The 20,312-nt window shown below is 41.9% G+C and overlaps 1 protein-coding gene across 5 annotated transcripts in view; it reads left to right on the top strand.

Moving 5' to 3' along the window:
* The window catches only part of LOC118397035 (beta-1,3-glucosyltransferase-like), a 149,831-nt gene that overhangs the window by 52,944 nt on the left and 76,575 nt on the right, over window positions 1-20,312 (top strand). The gene's annotated exons all lie outside the window — the stretch shown is intronic.

Here is a 20,312-nt window from a genome sequence, read left to right as displayed (position 1 = left end):
GACGATACAAGCTTGGCACACCTGTATTTGGGGAGTTTCTCCCATTCTTCTCTGCAGATCCTCTCAAGCTCAGTCAGCTTGGATTGGGAACGTCGCTGCACAGCTATTTCCAGGTATCTCTGGAGATGTTCGACCGGGTTCAAGTCTGGGCTCTAGGTGGGCCACTCAAGGACATTCAGAGACTTGTCCCAAAGCCACTCCTGTGTTGTCTTTGCTTTGTGCTTAGGGTCGTTGTCCTGTTGGAAGGTGAAAATTCGCCCCAGTGGAAGGTCCTGAGCACTCTGGAGCAGGTTTCATCAAGGAACTCTCAGTGCTTTGCTCTGTTCATCTTTCCCCTGATCCTGACGAGTCTCCCAGTTCCTGCCGCTGAAAAACATTCCCACAGCATAATGTTCACCTTTTATGCTTGAGAGCTCTAATACAATAGCTTTGATGAGGGTAGGTCTCCAGGAAGCTGAGCTCTGGGGGAGCTCTGGCCGTCTGCCGGCTTGCTCACTCAACTGGGTCGGAAACAAAAGAAGACGAAAGCAACTTTATAATGCTCTAATTTGGCACTTTAGCCGAGTGGAAACGCACACAGACACTTATCTGAACAAATCAAACTATCTTGCACTTCCATTGTTATTTGCTCTGTCACACCAGGGAGGCTAAACTAGTCTGACAGCAAAGGATATTGTTTGTGGGGTTGGAATTCGAGAAACTGCTAATTGCAGGGGCACAACTTTCACTGGGGAGGTTCAGACAATTTGGATTTAAGACCGCGTGGACACCATAGAGCAGGCTGACATGCTTTGTGAAAGCAAAGCTTCTGGAAGGCTGGCTGGACCAGCACGGGGGAGTTGAGCATAGTTCAATGTGTATGTTGCGCTCTTTCACCTTAAAAGGAAGCAGAGCAGAAACTGGGTACTCTTTAGTTGACTTCAACTACAGTTGAAGTTGTAAACTTAGGTTGGAGTCATTAAAACCTCTTAGGGATAGGGGGCAGTACTTTCACATCCGGATGAAAAGCGTGCCCAAAGTAAACTGCCTGCTACTCAGGCCCAGAAGCTAGGATATGCATATTATCAGTAGATCTGGATGGAAAACACTCTGAAGTTTGTAAAACTGTTTGAATAATGTCTGTGGGTATAACAGAACTGATTTGGCAGGCGAAACCCCGAGCACAATCCGCCCTGGGATTTTTTATTTATTTTTTAGGTCAATCTGTTTTCCATTAGGTTTCTATGGCAAGCCCTTTTTAATAGGAATCTGCTTGCAGTTACTATGGCTTCCACTAGATGTCAATAGTCTTTAGAAATTGGTTGATGTTTTTCTTTTGAGAAATGAAGAAGTAGCCCTGTTCTTTCCATGTGTCACTCCAGGTGGACTCTAGTCTTTTGGTGCGTGCGACCTGGAATGCGCTTCACTTTGTTTTCGTCCGGTATTGAACACAGTTTATCCCGTCTTAAATTTGATTGATTATTTACGTTTTAGGATACCTAAATTTGGAATAGGAATGTTGTTTGAAATGTTTGGACCAAGTTTACAGTTAACTTATTATATACTTTGTAGTCATGTTGGGTTGGAACCGGTGTATTTTCTGAATCAAATGCGCCAAATAAATGGACATTTTGGGATATAAAGAAGAAATTTATCAAAGAAAAGGATCATTTGTGATGTTTCTGGGACATTTTGGAGTGCCAAAAGAAAAAGATCTTCAAAGGTAAGGCATGAATTAAATCGTATTTCTGACTTTTGTGTCGCGCCTGGCTGGTCGAAATATGATTTTCAGATAATCACATGGTCTGCTTTCACCGTAAAGCCATTTTGAAATCTGACACTGGGGCTGGATTAACAAGAAGTTAACCTCTTAAGACTAGGCCTCAATACTGCCCCCTTTGGAGGAAGTGCGTGCCCATAGTAAACTGAAAATATTTTCCCCCAAAATTGCTAATATATGCATATAATAATTATTATTGAATAGAAAACACTCTAAAGTTTCTAAAACCGTTTAAATTATGCCTGTATGTAAAGCAGAACTCTCAGGGCAGCCTTTCTCCCAAACTCTCTCTTGTCAAGAGAAAAGTTGGGTCAACTTTGACGTCATCGCCCCCACCCTTCCCAGGCAGCTACCGATCTGGGAACAGTATGTATGTGTTCAGCGCGATGCCTGCTTTCAAATGGCGCGTTCATTGTGAGAATCCCGCGAGCCCTCGTCGTTTGGCGGGTGAAAATGTTAGTGTCACTCTCAAATACATGCACTCTATTGCGCGCGGCCGATTTGGGGCACGTTCTTTTCCAAGTAACAGCAATTGAAGGCGGTTTGTCTGTTCGCGCTGATCATTGTTTTACATGTTAAAAACATCATAAAACTCGATTCTGCACATAGTTTGACCAGTTTAGTCGACATATAATATGTAAATTTGAAGTTTTGATGCGCAAGAGTGCGGGACCAGAAGTCATTTTGGGTGCATTTCAGCTGAAGCTGTTAGCATATGCTAATACAGAGACACACAACGTGAAACCAAATGATGTATTGGGTAAGTATGACTCCTTCTACGTCTTCTGATCGAAGAACATCAAAGGTAAGGGAATATTTATGTGGTTATTTTGGGTTTCTGTGGACTCCAAACGTAGAGGAGACATACTGCTAATATCTGAGCGCCGTCTCATTGTATGAGTGAACGAATTCTGTAACGTTAAAAATAAATGTAATACAGCGGTTGCATTAAGAAGAAGTGTATCTTTGTAACTATATGTAGAACATGTATTTTTAGTCATGTTTATTGCTTGTTATCTGACGTTATCTGTCGGAGCTATCATCATTTCTCCGGACATTTGAGTAGCATTTTTTGAAATGTCGTCATTGTAAACAGAGATTTATGGATATAAATGGCATATTATTGAAAAAAAATAAATGTATTGTGTAACATGTACTATTACTGTCATCTGATGAAGATTTTCAAAAGGTTAGTGAATGATTTATTTTTTAATCCTGCTTTTATAATTGTATATTTTCTGGGACAAAATGGCTGCCTCTCGTCTTTTGTTTCGGTGGTGGTCTAATATAAATATGTGCTATGTTTTCGTCGTAAAACATTTTAGAAATCTGACTTCTTGGGTAGATGAACAAGGTGTTTATCTTTCATTTGAGCTATTGGACTTGTTAATGTGTGGAGGTTAAATATTTCTAAGAATATTTTTTTGCATTTTGCGTTATGGTAATGAGCTTGAGCCGTAGTCACGATACCGGATCCGGGATGGGTCGCCGCAAGAAAGAGCTGCAAAACCTGGACCCGTATAAATCAGCTGGGCTTGACAATCTGGACCCTCTATTTCTGAAACTATCCGCCGCCATTGTCGCAACCCCTATTACCAGCCTGTTCAACCTCTTTCATATCGTCTGAGATCCCCAAGGTTTGGAAAGCTGCTGCAGTCATCCCCCTCTTCAAAAGGGGAGACACCCTGGACCCAAACTGTTACAGACCTATATCCATTCTGCCCTGCCTATCTAAGGTCTTCGAAAGCCAAGTCAACAAACAGGTCACTGACCATCTCGAATCCCACCGTACCTTCTCCGCTATGCAATCTGGTTTCCGAGCCGGTCACGGGTGCACCTCAGCCACACTCAAGGTACTAAACGACATCATAACCGCCATCGATAAAAGACAGTACTGTGCAGCCGTCTTCATCGACCTTGCCAAGGCTTTCGACTCTGTCAATCACCAGATTCTTATCGGCAGACTCAGTAGCCTCGGTTTTTCGGATGACTGCCTTGCCTGGTTCACCAATTACTTTGCAGACAGAGTTCAGTGTGTCAAATCCGAGGGCATGCTGTCCGGTCCTCTGGCAGTCTCTTATGGGGGTGCCACAGGGTTCAATTCTCAGGCCGACTCTTTTCTCTGTATATATCAATGATGTTGGTCTTGCTGCGGGCGATTCCCTGATCCACCTCTACGCAGACGACACCATTCTATATACTTTTGGCCCGTCATTGGACACTGTGCTATCTAACCTCCAAACGAGCTTCAATGCCATACAACACTCCTTCCGTGGCCTCCAACTGCTCTTAAACGCTAGTAAAACCAAATGCATGCTTTTCAACCGATCGCTGCCTGCACCCGCATGCCCGCCTAGCATCACCACACTGGATGGTTCCGACCTTGAATATGTGGACACCTATAAGTACCTAGGTGTCTGGCTAGACTGCAAACTCTCCTTCCAGACCCATATCAAACATCTCCAATCGAAAATCAAATCAAGAGTCGGCTTTCTATTCCGCAACAAAGCCTCCTTCACTCACGCTGTCAAGCTTACCCTAGTAAAACTGACTATCCTACCGATCCTCGACTTCGGTAGGATGTCATCTACAAAATCGCTTCCAACACTCTACTCAGCAAACTGGATGCAGTTTATCACAGTGCCATCCGTTTTGTCACTAAAGCACCTTATACTACCCACCACTGCGACTTGTATGCTCTAGTCAGCTGGCCCTCGCTACATATTTGTCGCCAGACCCACTGGCTCCAGGTCATCTACAAGGCCATGCTAGGTAAAGCTCCGCCTTATCTCAGTTCACTGGTCACGATGGCAACACCCATCCGTAGCACGCACTCCAGCAGGTGTATCTCACTGATCATCCCTAAAGCCAACACCTCATTCGGCCGCCTTTCGTTCCAGTACTCTGCTGCCTGTGACTGGAACAAACTGCAAAAATTGCTGAAGTTGGAGACTTTTATCTCCCTCACCAACTTTAAACATCAGCTAACCGATCGCTGCAGCTGTACATAATCTATTGGTAAATAGCCCACCCATGTTCACCTACCTCATCCCCACAGTTTCTATTTATTTACTTTTCTGCTCTTTTGCACACCAATATCTCTACCTGTACATGATCATCTGATCATTTATCACTCCAGTGTTAATCTGCAATATTGTAATTATTCGCCGACCTCCTCATGCCTGTTGCACACATTGTATATAGACTCCCCTTTTTTTCTACTGTGTTATTGACTTGTTAATTGTTTACTCCATGTGTAACTCTGTGTTGTCTGTTCACACTGCTATGCTTTATCTTGGCCAGGTCGCAGTTGCAAATGAGAACTTGTTCTCAACTAGCCTACCTGGTTAAATAAAGGTGAAATAAAAAATAAATAAAAAATAAAAAAATAAGTGAAACTTTATGTATTACACTTTGATGTATTACACATGTATGTTTTCAGAATTTTTATTATGATTATTTCTGTTTTTGAATTTCGCGCCCTGCAATTTCACTGGATGTTGTCAAATCAATCCCTGAAATGAATCATTCTCTCGACTATTATTCTGACATTTCACATTCTTAAAATAAAGTGGTGATCCTAACTTACCTAAAACAGGGGATTTTTACTAGGATTAAATGTCAGGAATTGTGAAAAAACTGAGTTTAAATGTATTTGGCTAAGGTGTATGTAAACTTCTGACTTCCACTGTAGCTGGCAAGGAAACTACTGTTTAACTTCACAGAAATAATACTAAACTAGTGTTTTTTTTTTCAGTGCTGAAATAGTATTTTTTATTTAACCTTTATTTAACCAGGAAGGGCTCATTGAGATTAAAATCTGTTTTTCAAGAGCGCCCTGGCCAAGATAGGCAGCACCAAGTCATTACTAAAAATTACAGACAGACATCATGAAAAACTACAAGTAATCAAGTAAAAACCATTGAATTCACAAGATTATAAAACAGCAAATTGAAAACATTGACAGATCAGTGATTTAAAAACACCAATCGTTCTTCCAGTTTAAAAGTATTTTGTAAGGCGTTCCAAGACGATGGCACAGAGTACATAAAAGCCCTTTTACCAAATTCAGTTCGGACATTTGGAAGTTAGCAGGATAAAGTCAAGCGAACGAAGAGAGTACCCACCACATTTCTGAACAATAAAAATGCACAAATAAAAAGGTAAAAAACCCAAAATGGCTTTGTAAATAAAAGTATACCAGTGACTGAGCCTACGAGTGACTAGAGAAGGCCAGCCAGCCCTGGTATACAAAGGGCTGTGGTGCGTAAGGGTTTTGCAGTTTAAAATAAATCTCAAAGTGCCATGGTAAAAAGTGTCAATTGATCTCAAACACTGAGCGGAAGCATTCATATATAAAATATCCCCATAGTCTAGTAAAGGCATAAATGTAGCTGATATTAGCCTCCTAGTAACTGACATATAAAGTCAGCTAATGTTTTATCCCCTCTTGACTGAGGTGAATGAATAAGCTACACAAGCGAGTAGGTACCACAGCCAAGTCATCTCTTGACTCTAGTTATCTGTCAGATAGCGATTTGAGTTGGCTATTATTACTAACAGCTGTTGTTGGAACAGAAATGTTTTGTAGCATTTGTATTTCCCTTTTCAGAAGTAAATGAACTTGGCTAGCTTTCACCAGTTGATGTAATTTGGCTAACGTTAGCTATTCTTTTTGCCTATATTACAGTAGACCTGAATCAAATGATGAAACCATCGGCCAACAATTGAAGATTGATATTCTGATGTTTTTTCAGTGCAATGTGAGTTTTATTAGTTAGAATGGCAATGTAACGTATTGATCTGTCAGTTTCCCTAGCTAATTACCTACTTTTCACACTGACACAGTAATAAACAGCTGTAATGTTACAGATTTCCCTGTCATGATGCACAGTAGAGGTCTGCGCTGGACCGATTTCTTTATCCCGCTCCCGCCCACACCCGCTGGCCTTCTGTCTGACACCCACACACTACCGCAAGAACTGGTCCCAAACCCAGCCGCAGTCCCGCAATGTTATTTTAGGCATATGTGACGCAGCACTCTTGCCAGCCATGGTCCCAGCAATGTTACACAATGTTACGCCTTATAAGTAATATCAAATGCACAAAATCAACTTAAGAAATTCAAATACCAGAGATTCTTACATAGCCCTTATATTGTATTACTGGGCAATATCAGCCAATATGCTATATGTAGTTTGAAGAGAGCAATGCTGGAGAGTTGCACTTTCTCTTGAGCTATTTTTACAGCCTACATTTTAGGAGATGTAAGGTTTTTAGACGGAGAAATATGGGTGAAAAGGGCCTATTTCTAGGCAATGTAGTAAGCTATGGTCTAATTATAGGCCTATTTAGGAAGTACATTTCCTTGGAAAGAGAACTGCGCTGTGCTTCTCTGCTCATGCATAGGCAACATCCTACTCTATTTAATTGAGACCACACACACCTGAACTCGCAGGTAGCTACTGAACTGGAAGCAGCAAGAATAACGACAGCGACACTTGCTATATTTAGCAAAGGCCTATAGGATATAGCCTATCTTTTAGGAGGACAATTTGCAGGCAGAGACAAATCAATGGGTAATCAATATTTATTTAAAATGAAAAAGTGCGTTGCTTGCTCACCATAGTAGTCTAAACTCTTCTAAAATCAACAAAAAAAGAAACATCCCTTTTTCTGGAACCTGTGATTCGAAGATAATTCCTAAAAATCCAAATAACTTCACAGATCTTCATTGTAAAGGGTTTAACCATTAGGGGGCGCTATTCAATTTTTTTGGATGAAAAACGTTCCCGTTTTAAACAAGATATTTTGTCACGAAAAGATGCTCGACTATGCATATAATTGACAGCTTTGGAAAGAAAACCCTCTGATGTTTCCAAAACTGCAGAGATATTGTCTGTGAGTGCCACAGAACTGATGTTACATGCGAAACCCAGATAAAAATCCAACCAGGAAGTGCCGCATTTTTTAAAACTGCCTCATGCCAATGACTCCTTATATGGCTGTGAATGAGCTACAAAGAGCTTACATTTTCCACGTATTCCCCAAGGTTTCTGCAGAATTGTGACGTCTTTTTAGGCATTTCCATTGAAGAATGGCCGTAAGGGACCATATATAGCATGTGGTCACATGGTGTCTCCCGCAGAAAATACTGAGGTAGCCATTTTTCCAATCGCTTCTTATGAGAAACCAATTGCCTCGACGGATATATTATTGAATATATATGTCAAAAACACCTTGAGGATGGATCCTAAACAACGTTTGCCGTGTTTCTGTCGATATTATGGAGCAAATTTTTTTTTAAAGTTTGGCGTTATAGTTGCAGCATTTTCCGGTCGATTTCTCAGCCAAGCATGATGAAGAAACGGGAGCTATTTCGCCTACAAAAATAATATTTTTGGAAAAAAGGAACATTTGCAATCTAACTGGGAGTCTCCTGAGTGAAAGCATCCAAAGTTCTTCAAAGGTAAATGATTTAATTTGGTTGCTTTTCTTATTTTCGTGAAAATCTTGCCTGCTGCCAGCAGAGCTAGCATAGCATTATGCCATGATAAGCTTACACAAATGCTTGTCTAGCGTTGGCTGTAACGCATATTTTGAAAATCTGAGATGACAGTGTTGTTAACAAAAGGCTAAGCTTGCGTTTGAATATACTTATTTCATTTAATTTGCGATTTTCATGAATAGGAAAAGTTTCTAGGGATATTTATGTCCGCTGCGTTATGCTAATGCGTTTGAGGCTATGATTACGCTCCCGGATACGGGATTGCTCGTCGCAAGGTTAAACGCTGTTTCCCATACTTGTTCAATGAACTATTAATAATTAATGAACATGCACCTGTGGAAAGGTCATTAAGACACTAACATCTTACAGACGGTAGGCAATTAAGGTCACAGTTATGAAAACTTAGGACACTAAAGAGGCCTTTCTGCTAACTCTGAAAAACACCAAGAAAGATGCCCAGGGTCCCTGCTCATCTGCGTGAACGTGCCTTAGACATGCTGCAAGGAGGCATAATGACTGAGGATATGGCAAGGGCAATAAATTGCCATGTCCGTACCGTGAGACACCTAAGACAGCTCTACAGGAAGACAGGACGGACAGCTGATCGTCCTTGCAGTGACAGACCACGTGTAACAACACCTGCACAGGATCGGTACATCCGAACATCACACCTGTGGGACAGGTACAGGATGGTAACAACAACTGCCCGAGTTACACCAGGAATGCACAATCCCTCCATCAGTGCTCAGACTGTCTGCAATAGGCTGAGAGAGGCAGGACTGAGGACTTGTAGGCCTGTTGTAAGGCAGGTCCTCACCAGACATCACTGGCAACAATGCCGCCTATGGGCACAAACTCACCGTCGCTGGACCAGACAGGATTGGCAAAAAGTGCTCTTCACTGACGAGTCGCTGTTTTGTCTCACCAGGGGTGATGGTCTGATTTGCGTTTATCGTCGACGGAATGAGCGTTACACTGAGGCCTGTACTCTGGAGCGGGATCAATTTGGAGGTGGAGGGTCCATCATGGTCTGGGTCGGTGTGTCACAGCATCATCGGACTGAGCTTGTTGTCATTTCAGGCAATCTCAACGCTGTGCATTACAGGGAAGACATCCTCCTCCCTCATGTGGTACCCTCCTGCAGGCTCATCCTGACATGACCCTCCAGCATGACAATGCCAACAGCCATACTGCTCATTCTGTGCATGATTTCCTGCAAGACAGGAATGTCAGTGTTCTGCCATGGCCAGCGAAGAGCCCGGATCTCAATCCCATTGAAGTACGCCTGGTACCTGTTGGATCGGAGGGTGAGGGCTAGGGCCATTCCCCCCAGAAATGTCCAGGAACTTGCAGATGCCTTGGTGGAAGAGTGGGGTAACATCTCACAGCAAGTCCATTAGGACGTGAATCGTGTTAAGTTTGCTGAAAATAAATGCGTTTATGTGCCCATATTGCCTTTTCCTTTTCAATGATGATTACATTTTTTGATTGCACTTCGACTCACGTTGGTTGAGTGCCCTACACTTTTTTCCATTGTCAACATTTATTTACAGACAGTGTAGTAAACTACAGAGTAATCATATTGAAGTTAACTGCCACATGATTCTCCGCCTATGTAGGCAGCCTACTCTATTTCAATGAGACCACACATACTAGGAAAACTTGAACTCTCTTGCCCAGCAAAAATGCAGACTGCGCTGCAATGATCTCTGTTGGGACCCGCAGCCCTCTAGTGCAGTCAGTACACAACACTATGCTCATCATGTATTAGCAGGATCAGATGATGACAGGGGTCCCAGCAGGATAAGACAGCCAGGGGAAGACCAAGTCGACCGAGGTCAGGTGAATTTTGCTGTATATTAAAAATATCAGTGAATGACACAAAGTTCCTTCTTGAATTGATGGGTAGCTAGAGGAAAGCAGTTTAAACTTAAAGCTACAGTCTGGGATCTGGGAATAATCGTAAGTTCAATTATTGAACAACTGATTATATTATTGGATAATATGATGTATAAATGTACACCAAGGTAATCATTTGTCATGCTTCATCTTAGGAGGATCATATGACTGTTTCAGCAGGGTCAGGCAGCCAGAGAAGACCAGTCTGACGGAGCCGAGGTGAATTTATGCAGATACAACACTTTATTCTCTCTGTGAAAAAAACTTTAGATAAGCCAGAACCTATTTTAACGCAAACCTCCAAAGTTGATTTCCAAACTGTATCAAGGCTTTTCCCGATGACACAAAACTTGAAAATTTGAGGAAGACCTGGTATAAGCTGTTTGAAAGCCCAGTCATGTTCATGTAATCTCAGACATAAATTACTGCAGTTTAAGGCCATATGCCAGTGAAACTGAATTACATGGACTCAGAAATGTCATTCCTCTGCTGAGGTGTAAACACAAAAGCGGACCAATTTGCATATGTTATGGTCTTGTGAAGGCTGGCGGAATTCTGGCAAACAGTATGTTCTTTTATCTCTGCATGTCTGTTTTTGTTTGCTTGGAAATTTTGATACTGGAGACTTATCTGAAGAAACTGTGTTTTGCAGAGGTCTTGAAAAAGAAGGGTCAACACTGCAAATATTGACTCTTTGCATCAACTTCATGTAATTGTCAATAAAAGCCTTTCACACTTATGAAATGCTGGTAATTATACTTCAGTATTCCATAGTAACATCTGACAAACATATCTAAAGACACTGAGGCAACAGAATATTTGTGTCATTCTCAAAACTTTTGGCCACGACTACTGTTAGTTCGATGAGATACATTTTATGGAGGATTTGCTGTTTCTGTGTGTTAATGTACATTTTGAGGTGTATGTGTTTTTTCGGTTCCAAAACTTGAAGGTGGGAACATTGTCAGGCATCTACATTGGCTTGCGAATGTATTCACCCACATGGCATTTTTCCTATTTTGTTGCCTTCCAACCTGGAATTAAAATAGATTTTTGGGGGGGTTTGTATCATTTGATTTACACATGCCTACCACTTTGAAGATGCAAAATATTGTTTATTGTGAAACAAACAAGAAGACCAAAAAAAAACAGAACTTGAGCGCGTGTAACTATTTATCTCCTCAAAGTCAAGACTTTGTAGAGCCACCTTTTGCAGCAATTACAGCTGCAAGTCTCTTGGGGTATGTCTCTATAAGCTTGGCACATCTAGCCAACTGGGATTTTTGCCCATTCTTCAAGGCAAAACTGCTCCAGCTCCTTCAAGTTGGATGGGTTCCACTGGTGTACAGCAAACTTTAAGTCATACCACATATTCTCAATTGGATTGAGGTCTGGGCTTTGACTAGGCAGTTTCAAGACATTTAAATGTTTCTCCTTAATCCACTCAAGTGTTGCTTTAGCAGTATGCTTAAGGTCATTGTCCTACTGAAATGGGTACCTCTGTCCCAGTCTCAAATCTCTTGAAGACTGAAAAGGGTTTCCCCTCAAGAATTTCCATGTTTTTAGCGCCATCCTTCAATTCTGACGAGTTTCCCAGTCCCTGCCGATGAAAAACACCCCCACAGCATAATGCTGCCACCACCATGCTTCACTGTGTGGATGGTGTTCTCGGGGTAGCGTTTTCCTTGATGGCCAAAAAGATACATTTTAGTGTCATCTGACCAGAGAGTACCTTCTTCCATATGTTTGGGGAGTCACCCACATGCCTTTTAGTGAACACCAAATGTTTTTGCTTATTTTTTCTTCAAGCAATGGCTTTTTTTCTGGCCACTTCCATAAAGCACAGGTCTGTGGAGTGTACAGCTTAAAGTGGTCCTATGTCAGATACTCCAATCACCGCTGTGGAGCTTTGCAGCTCCTTCAGTGTTATCTTTGGTCTCTTTGTTGCCTTCCTTGCCTGGTCTGTGAGTTTTGGTGGGCGGCCCTCTCTTGGCTGGTTTGTTGTGGTGCCATATTCTTTCAATTTTTTACTGGATGTTTAATGGATTCAATGGTGCTCTGTGAGATGTTCAAATTTTCAGATATTTTTTTATATAACCCAACCCTGATCTGTACTTCTCTATAACATTTTCCTGGACCTGTTTGGAGAGCCCCTTGGTCTTCATGGTGCCCCTTGCTTAGTGGTGTTGCAGACTCTATGGCCTTTCAGAACAGGTAGGTAGGTATATATACACTGCTCAAAAAAATAAAGGGAACACTAAAATAACACATCCTAGATCTGAATGAATGAAATATTCTTATTAAATACTTTTTTCTTTACATAGTTGAATGTGCTGACAACAAAATTACACAAAAATTATCAATGGAAATGAAATTTATCAACCCATGGAGATCTGGATTTGGAGTCACACTCAAAAGTAAAGTGGAAAACCACACTACAGGCTGATCCAACTTTGATGTAATGTCCTTAAAACAAGTCAAAATGAGGCTCAGTAGTGTGTGTGGCCTCCACGTGCCTGTATGACCTCCCTACAACGCCTGGGCATGCTCCTGATGAGGTGGCAGATGGTCTCCTGAGGGATCTCCTCCCAGACCTGGACTAAAGCATCCGCCAACTCCTGTACAGTTGGTGGATGGAGCGAGACATGATGTCCCAGATGTCCTCAATTGGATTCAGGTCTGGGGAACGGGCGGGCCAGTCCATAGCATCACTGCCTTCCTCTTGCAGGAACTGCTGACACACTCCAGCCACATGAGGTCTAGCATTGTCTTGCATTAGGAGGAACCCAGGGCCAACCGCACCAGCATATGGTCTCACAAGGGGTCTGAGGATCTCATCTCGGTACCTAATGCCAGTCAGGCTACCTCTGGCGAGCACATGGAGGGCTGTGCGGCCCCCCCAAAGAAATGCCACCCCACACCATGACTGACCCACCGCCAAACCGGTCATGCTGGAGGATGTTGCAGGCAGCAGAACGTTATCCACGGCGTCTCCAGACTGTCACGTCTGTCACGTGCTCAGTGTGAACCTGCTTTCATCTGTGAAGAGCACAGGGCGCCAGTGGCGAATTTGCCCATCTTGATGTTCTCTGGCAAATGCCAAACGTCCTGCACGGTGTTGGGCTGTAAGCACAACCCCACCTGTGGACGTCGGGCCCTCATACCACCCTCATGGAGTCTGTTTCTGACCGTTTGAGCAGACACATGCACATTTGTGGCCTGCTGGAGGTCATTTTGTAGGGCTCTAGCAGTGCTCCTCCTGCTCCTCCTTGCACAGAGGCGGAGGTAGCGGTTCTGCTGCTGGGTTGATGCCCTCCTACGGCCTCCTCCACGTCTCCTGGTGTACTGGCCTGTCTCCTGATAGCGCCTAGCGCCTCCATGATCTGGACACTACGCTGACAGACACAGCAAACCTTCTTGCCACAGCTCGCATTGATGTGCCATCCTGGATGAGCTGCACTACCTGAGCCACTTGTGTGGGTTGTAGACTCCCCACTGGAGTGAAAGCACCGCCAGCATTCAAAAGTGACCAAAACATCAGCCAGGAAGCATAGGAACTGAGAAGTGGTCTGGTCACCACCTGCAGAACCACTCCTTTATTGGGGGTGTCTTGCTAATTGCCTATAATTTCCACCTGTTGTCTATTCCATTTGCACAGCAGCATGTGAAATGTATTGTCAATCAGTGTCGCTTCCTAAGTGGACAGTTTGATTTCACAGAAGTGTGATTGACTTGGAGTTACATTGTGTTGTTTAAGTGTTCCCTTTATGTTTTTGAGCAGTGTATATACACACACACACACTGAGATCATGTGACAGATCGTGTGAAACCTAAATAAAGTCCACCTGTGTGCAATCTAACTAATTATGTGACTTCTAAAGGTAATTGGTTGCACCAGATCTTATTTAGGGGCTTCATAGCAAAGGGGGTGAATACATATGCACACACCCCTTTTCAGTTTTTTATTTTGTCAATTGTTTTTTTTAAACATGGTTATTTTTAAAATTTCACTTCACCAATTTGGAATATTTTGTGTATGTCCATTACATGAAGTCCAAATAAAAATAGATTTAAATTACAGGTTGTAATGCAACAAAATAGGAAAAACGCCAAGAAGGATGAATATTTTTGCAAGGCACTGTATTCCACCTCAGTTTCACTTCCATTCACTAAACTCTACTAACAACTCAATCAATGGATATTATGTAAGCACTTGTGAGATGCAAGGCTCCCCTGCCCAGTGCTCAACTTCTGAATGACAAGAGAGACTAAAATTAGTTCACAGGTAACACAAAAGGATCAGCCCCAAAATGAATAACAAAGACTTCTGTGTTTGGGAGAAATTGTGCTCTTGTTTCTTTTCTCTCTGTTAGTCAAGATCATTTAAACAGTACTTTATGTTGCCCTCTCCTACTTGCTGCAATTACATTATAGGCAACAGGATTTTTTTAATACATAACCAGGTAAAGGTTTGGACACACCTAATCATTCCAGGGTTTTTCATTCTTTTTACTATGTTCTACATTGTAGAATAATAGTGAAAACATCCAAACTATGCAATAACACATATGGAATCATGTAGTGACCAAAAAAAAGTGTTAAACAAATCAAAATCTCTTTGATATTCTTCAAAGTAGCCACCCTTTGGCTTGATGACAGCTTTGCTCCATCTATCTCTCTGATTTGAAGACACAGGCCACTGACCTTTATATCTCAGCAGTTGCTAAAGGCTTTCTGCTGTGCAATGCGAGTTGGTTAGGCTAATGAAGATACTGCTAGGTGGTGTTACTTCCCCGGCAGAGTACCATTGTAGAGATTAAAGAGGAACAGCCAGAGCGGGGCTTGAGCCAGCAATCCTGCAGTTATAGTGAACATGCCCCATCTACCACCTGTGCTATAAGGGCCGCTTTCTAGGACACAGATTAAGCCTAGTCCTGGACTAAACTTTGTAATCATTGTTTTTTGTTTTCAAGTGAAATGTCTAACTGTTTGAGCAGGGTTTCCCAAACTCAGTCCTGGGTCCGTTTAACAAACCATACGACTCTATGCACAAGGACTACTTTGAACAATTTACACAGAACATTTGACAAAAACACATTTACTTGAACAATGCAGATGCAAAGTTTGGAAACAGAATGACGGTTTGTGCCATGTGTCTTTATTCTGTTACCAAACTTTGCATCTGAGCAGAAAGATCAGAGTCTCTGTTACCGTGGAATTTCCCCATACAGTACTTACAGACTGATTATTGTTTAACTTCGATTAAGCTGATAATGCTACGAGGGCCTCAGGGGCCACAATAGAGCTAAATCTGTGAGATCAGGATTGATTACATTGATGTACCCGTACTCTATGAAAATATGCTTCATTCTATTCCTAATGTCTAACCCCCATCAGCAGTTTGTAAAATGAAATGCAGTAAAAAAATATACAAAAATATTTTAAAAAGTGGTTTAACAATGTATTAAGCCAAATATATATTCTAGACAATACACGCATGCTTCTGAAATGTGGTTCACGAGCTCCAATACATTGACTGAAAAGTGATATGATTTACCATACATTGGTAGACGCATAAGTAATTGTTGTCCTCTTTTAGACAAATAAAAGGGGAAACTTCCCTTTCAACAACTCATACAGTGGTTCCTAGCCCATTACATTACACAGGAAGGCATCTTCTGTACGGGGGATTAAAGGAAGGCATCTTCTGTACGGCGGACATCAACACACATCGCGTGAGGTAAGGTTTTGGAAGCACAAGGACCTTATTTTTCATATCAGTGAGATATCATTATCGAAAAAGAAAAAGGTTAAATTGATACACACCTTTATACAGTTAGTGTTCCCACATGGCCATATCTCCATTTTACAGCACGTGTTTACGGAAGACAGAGGGACCACCTGTGCTAATTAGCTACAGTATCTAGTATGCTCTGAACACCTGTGTGTAATGGAAGGCTGCCAGAAATGTATTATCACTAAAAAATACAGTCTGCTCCAACTTTGACGAAGCAGTTTAAAACAGTTTACAGTGCGCAAATCTCACCATCTTACTCATCAATCTACACATAATACCCCATAATGACTAAGTGAAAACACGTTTAGAAATGTTTGCTGATGTATTAAAAAGAAAAACAGAAATGTCACATTTACACAAGTATTCACACCCTTTACTCAGTACTTTGTTGAAGCACCTTTGGCAGCTACTACAAACAAGTCTTTTTGGGTATGGCGCTACAAGCTTGGCACACCTGTATTTGAGGCGTTTCTCACATTCTTCTCTGCAGATCCTCTCAAGCTCTGTCAGGTTGGATGGGGAGCATCGCTGCACAGCTATTTTCAGGTCTCTCCAGAGATGTTCGATTAGGTTCAAGTCCTGGATCTGGCTGGGCCACTCAAGGACATTCAGAGGCTTGTCCCGAATCCACGCCTGCGTAGACTTGGCTGTGTGCTTAGGGTCGTTGTCCTGTTGGAATGTGAACCTTTGCCCCAGTCTAAGGTCCTGAGTGATCTGGAGCAGGTTTTTAATCAAGGATCTCTGCACGTTGCTCCGTTCATCTTTCCCTAGATCCTGACTAGTCTCCCAGTCCCTGAAAAACATTTCCACAGCATGATGCTGCCACCACCATACAGTATTTTTATTAACCTATGTAATTGTAAAAACATGGATCTTGTAGCAGTGGTAAGGGCACGAAATCAGCAGAAGGAAAGGCAGGTTGACGTACTCAGTGTCGAGTTATTGACAGGTCTTGGCGATCCAATGGTGAAAGACCCATATCATACAAAATATACAAGTACATTTACCAAATATACACAGTAGCCCAAAGAATAGCCCAAAGAAATAGCCTCTGTATCAGGCTTAACTTGTCCTCCCTGACCAAGGCCCTACTCCCACGATTGCTCAGTTTGGCCGGGGGGGACAGAACTAGGTAGAGTCTTGGTGGTTCCAAACTTCTTCCATTTAAGAATGATGTTGGCAACTGTGTTCTTGGGGACCTTCAATTTTCAGGATGCTGGGGAAACTCCCTTAAATCCAATCCATTTAATTTACCACAGATGGACTCCAATCAAGTTGTCGAAACAGCTCAAGGATGATTAATGAAAAATTTGTCTGAATATTTATGCAAATAATATTTTTTATTTTTAATATTAATTTCTAAAAACCTATTTTCACTTTCTCATTATGAGGTATTATGTGTAGATTGATGAGGAATATTTTTTATTCATTACATTTTGGAATAAGGCGGTAATGTAACAAAATGAGAAAAAAGTCAAAGGGGTCTGAATACTTTCCGAATGCACCGTATGATTTGCACTCTTTCAGAGTTCTAAAAGCAAGCACAGCAGAAAATGACTAATCTTTAGTTGACAAGGTCACTGCTGTTTAACTTTACATACAAAAAAATAAACAGGTGTTTATTCTCAGTGCTGAGCTGGTATTGTAACTGACATGTAACGTTAGCGAATGCTAAATTCCCTCTCGACCGAGGTGAATTAGCTGCACTTGCTAGTAGCTACCACAGTCAGGTAGAGGCTAGAGCTGACCCATCTGTCAAACAGATAGCAATATGAGGCAGCTATTATTACTAACAGCTTTTGTCGTTATGGAAATGTATGTAGCATTTGTTTTGAGGTTTTATTAGTCAGTATGGCAATGTAACGTTATTGAGCTGTCCGTTTCCCTTGCTAATTCCCTACTTTTCACACTGACACAGTAATACACAGCTCTAACATTACAGGCTTCACTGTCTCGACGCACAGTAGAGGTCTGCGCCAGCATCCGCAGCTTTTCATACCTCACCAGCTTTCTGTCCGACTCCCACAAGAACTGGTCCCAAACCCAACTGCAGTCCCGCAATGTTATTTTAGGCATATGTGACGCAGCTCACTTGCCAGCCATGGTCGCAGCAATTTTGAGCCCTATAGGCAATATCAAATGAGCAAATATACCTTAAAATAGTTTAAATTACCAGGAGATTCTCACATGGCCCCGATATTAGGCTATCTGTATTACTGGGCTAGATCAGCCAATATGTTAGATTGAAGATAGTGCAAGTCTCTCCAACTCTGCTTTCGCTTGAGCTATTTTATAGGATACCTTCTAGGAGTGGGAAGATTTTCAGACAGAAATGTGGGTGATTAGTATTTAGAACTTTCTAGGCAATATAGGAAGGACATTTCCTTGGAAAGAGAACTGCACTGTGCTTCTCTGCTCATACATAGGCTATATCCTATTCTATTTAATTGAGACCACACTCACCTGATCTTGCAGGTAGCTACTGAACTGGAAGCAGCATGAATAAGACACTTGCTACGTTTTGCTTCGTCCAATAGAATATCGCCCACCTATTAGGAGGACAATTTGCAGGCTGAGGCAAATAAAAGGGTATTCAATACTTAAATGAATAGGCTCACCGGTGCTCACCATAGTAACCTAACTTGTGTGTGCTTTGTGCCTTTTCAATGATGATTCCATGTTTTGATTGCAGGTCGACTCACGTTGGTTGAGCGCCATCCACTTCTTTCCATTATAATTTTTTTTTACAGACACTGTAAACTGAAGTATAATCTTATTTGATATTTAACTGCCACATGATTCTCTGCCTATGTAGGCAGCCTACTCTATTTTAATGAGACCACACATACTAGGAACACTTGAACGCTCACGGCCAACTGTGAGAGATGGGCTATTGAAGAAGTTGAAGCAGCAGTGTGTGAATAATGCGAAAAGGATGTGAGTCTAACCCATACCAAGCAGACAGAGGACCGTTTACAAAGCATCTGTGGGACAACAAAACCATTTGAATCCCAAAGTCATCTGTCTGACTGTCCGCAGACTGTGCTGCAATGATCTCTGTCAAACCCGCAGGTCCTTCAGGCGTCCCACAGGAATGGAACCCTGCTCATCATGTCTTAGCAGGACGAGATGGTGACAGGGGTCCCAGCAGGGTCAGACAGCCAGGGAAGACCAGTCTGTGAGGTGAAATTTTGCAGATACAATACATAATTCTCTCAGTGCAGCAAACACTGGACAAGCCAGATGCTATTTTAATGCAGTCTGACAAACCTCCAACGTTGATATACAAACTATCATGAGTTGATATAGGCTTTTCCCGATGACACAAAACATTTTATTTAACTAGGCAAGTCAGTTAAGAACAAATTCTTATTTACAATGACGGCCGACCAAAACGCATCCTGCGGGGACGGGGCTGGGATTATAAATAAAAACTAAAATATAGAACAACACACACATCACGACAAGGGAGACACCACAACACTACATAAAGAGAGACCTAAGACAACACAGCATGGCAGCAACACAACATGGCGGCAGCACAAAACATGGTACGAACATTATTGGGCACAGACAACAGCACAAAGGGAAAGGTAGATAGAACATTACATCACGCAAAGCAGCCACAACTGTCAGTAAGTGTCCATGATTGCGTCTTTGAACGAAGAGATGGAGATAAAACTGTTCAGTTTGAGTCTGTTGCAGCTTGTTCCAGTTGCTAGCTGCAGCGAACTGAAACATGTAAAACGAAAGTGTGAAGACCTGGTAGAAGCTATTGATAATGATGAAAAGATACATATGTTTGAATGTCCAGTCATGTTCATATCATCTCAGACATAAATTGCTAGTTTAAGGCCATCTATAGAAAGTACTATATGCCAGGGAAACTGAATTACATGCACTCAACCATGTAATTCTTCTGCTAGAGGTGTATAACACAAAAGCGGAAATTTGCATATGTTATGGTCTTGTGAAGGCTGGCAGAATTCTGGCAAACAGTATGTTCTTTTATCTCTGCATGTCTACAGATTCACTCTTGTTATTGGTTTTGTTTGCTTGGAAATGTTGATACTGGAGACCTATCTGAATAAACTGTTTAACTAAGCATTTATAGCAGATAAGAAACATGTCAATTAATTGGAAGGTTGGTTATCCTCCCACAGTGTAAAGTTATGCATCAATAGCTTTGATTTATTACCAGATTAAGGGAGCAACTTGCATAAGGTCTGGATGCCTAATATAGAATACATTATGACTGAAGGAGTCTGTATTGAAAACATTCATACTTCTGGGGAGATAACAATTTCGGCAATCCCTAACTGATGGGCTGCTCAGTCCTTGCCAATTCC

The sequence above is a fragment of the Oncorhynchus keta genome, chromosome 18 (genome assembly GCF_023373465.1).
Source record: "Oncorhynchus keta strain PuntledgeMale-10-30-2019 chromosome 18, Oket_V2, whole genome shotgun sequence".
NCBI classification, from domain to species: Eukaryota; Metazoa; Chordata; class Actinopteri; order Salmoniformes; family Salmonidae; genus Oncorhynchus; species Oncorhynchus keta.
Note: the sequence above shows the minus strand (reverse complement) of the source record. Positions and strands in the feature narration are given on the sequence as shown.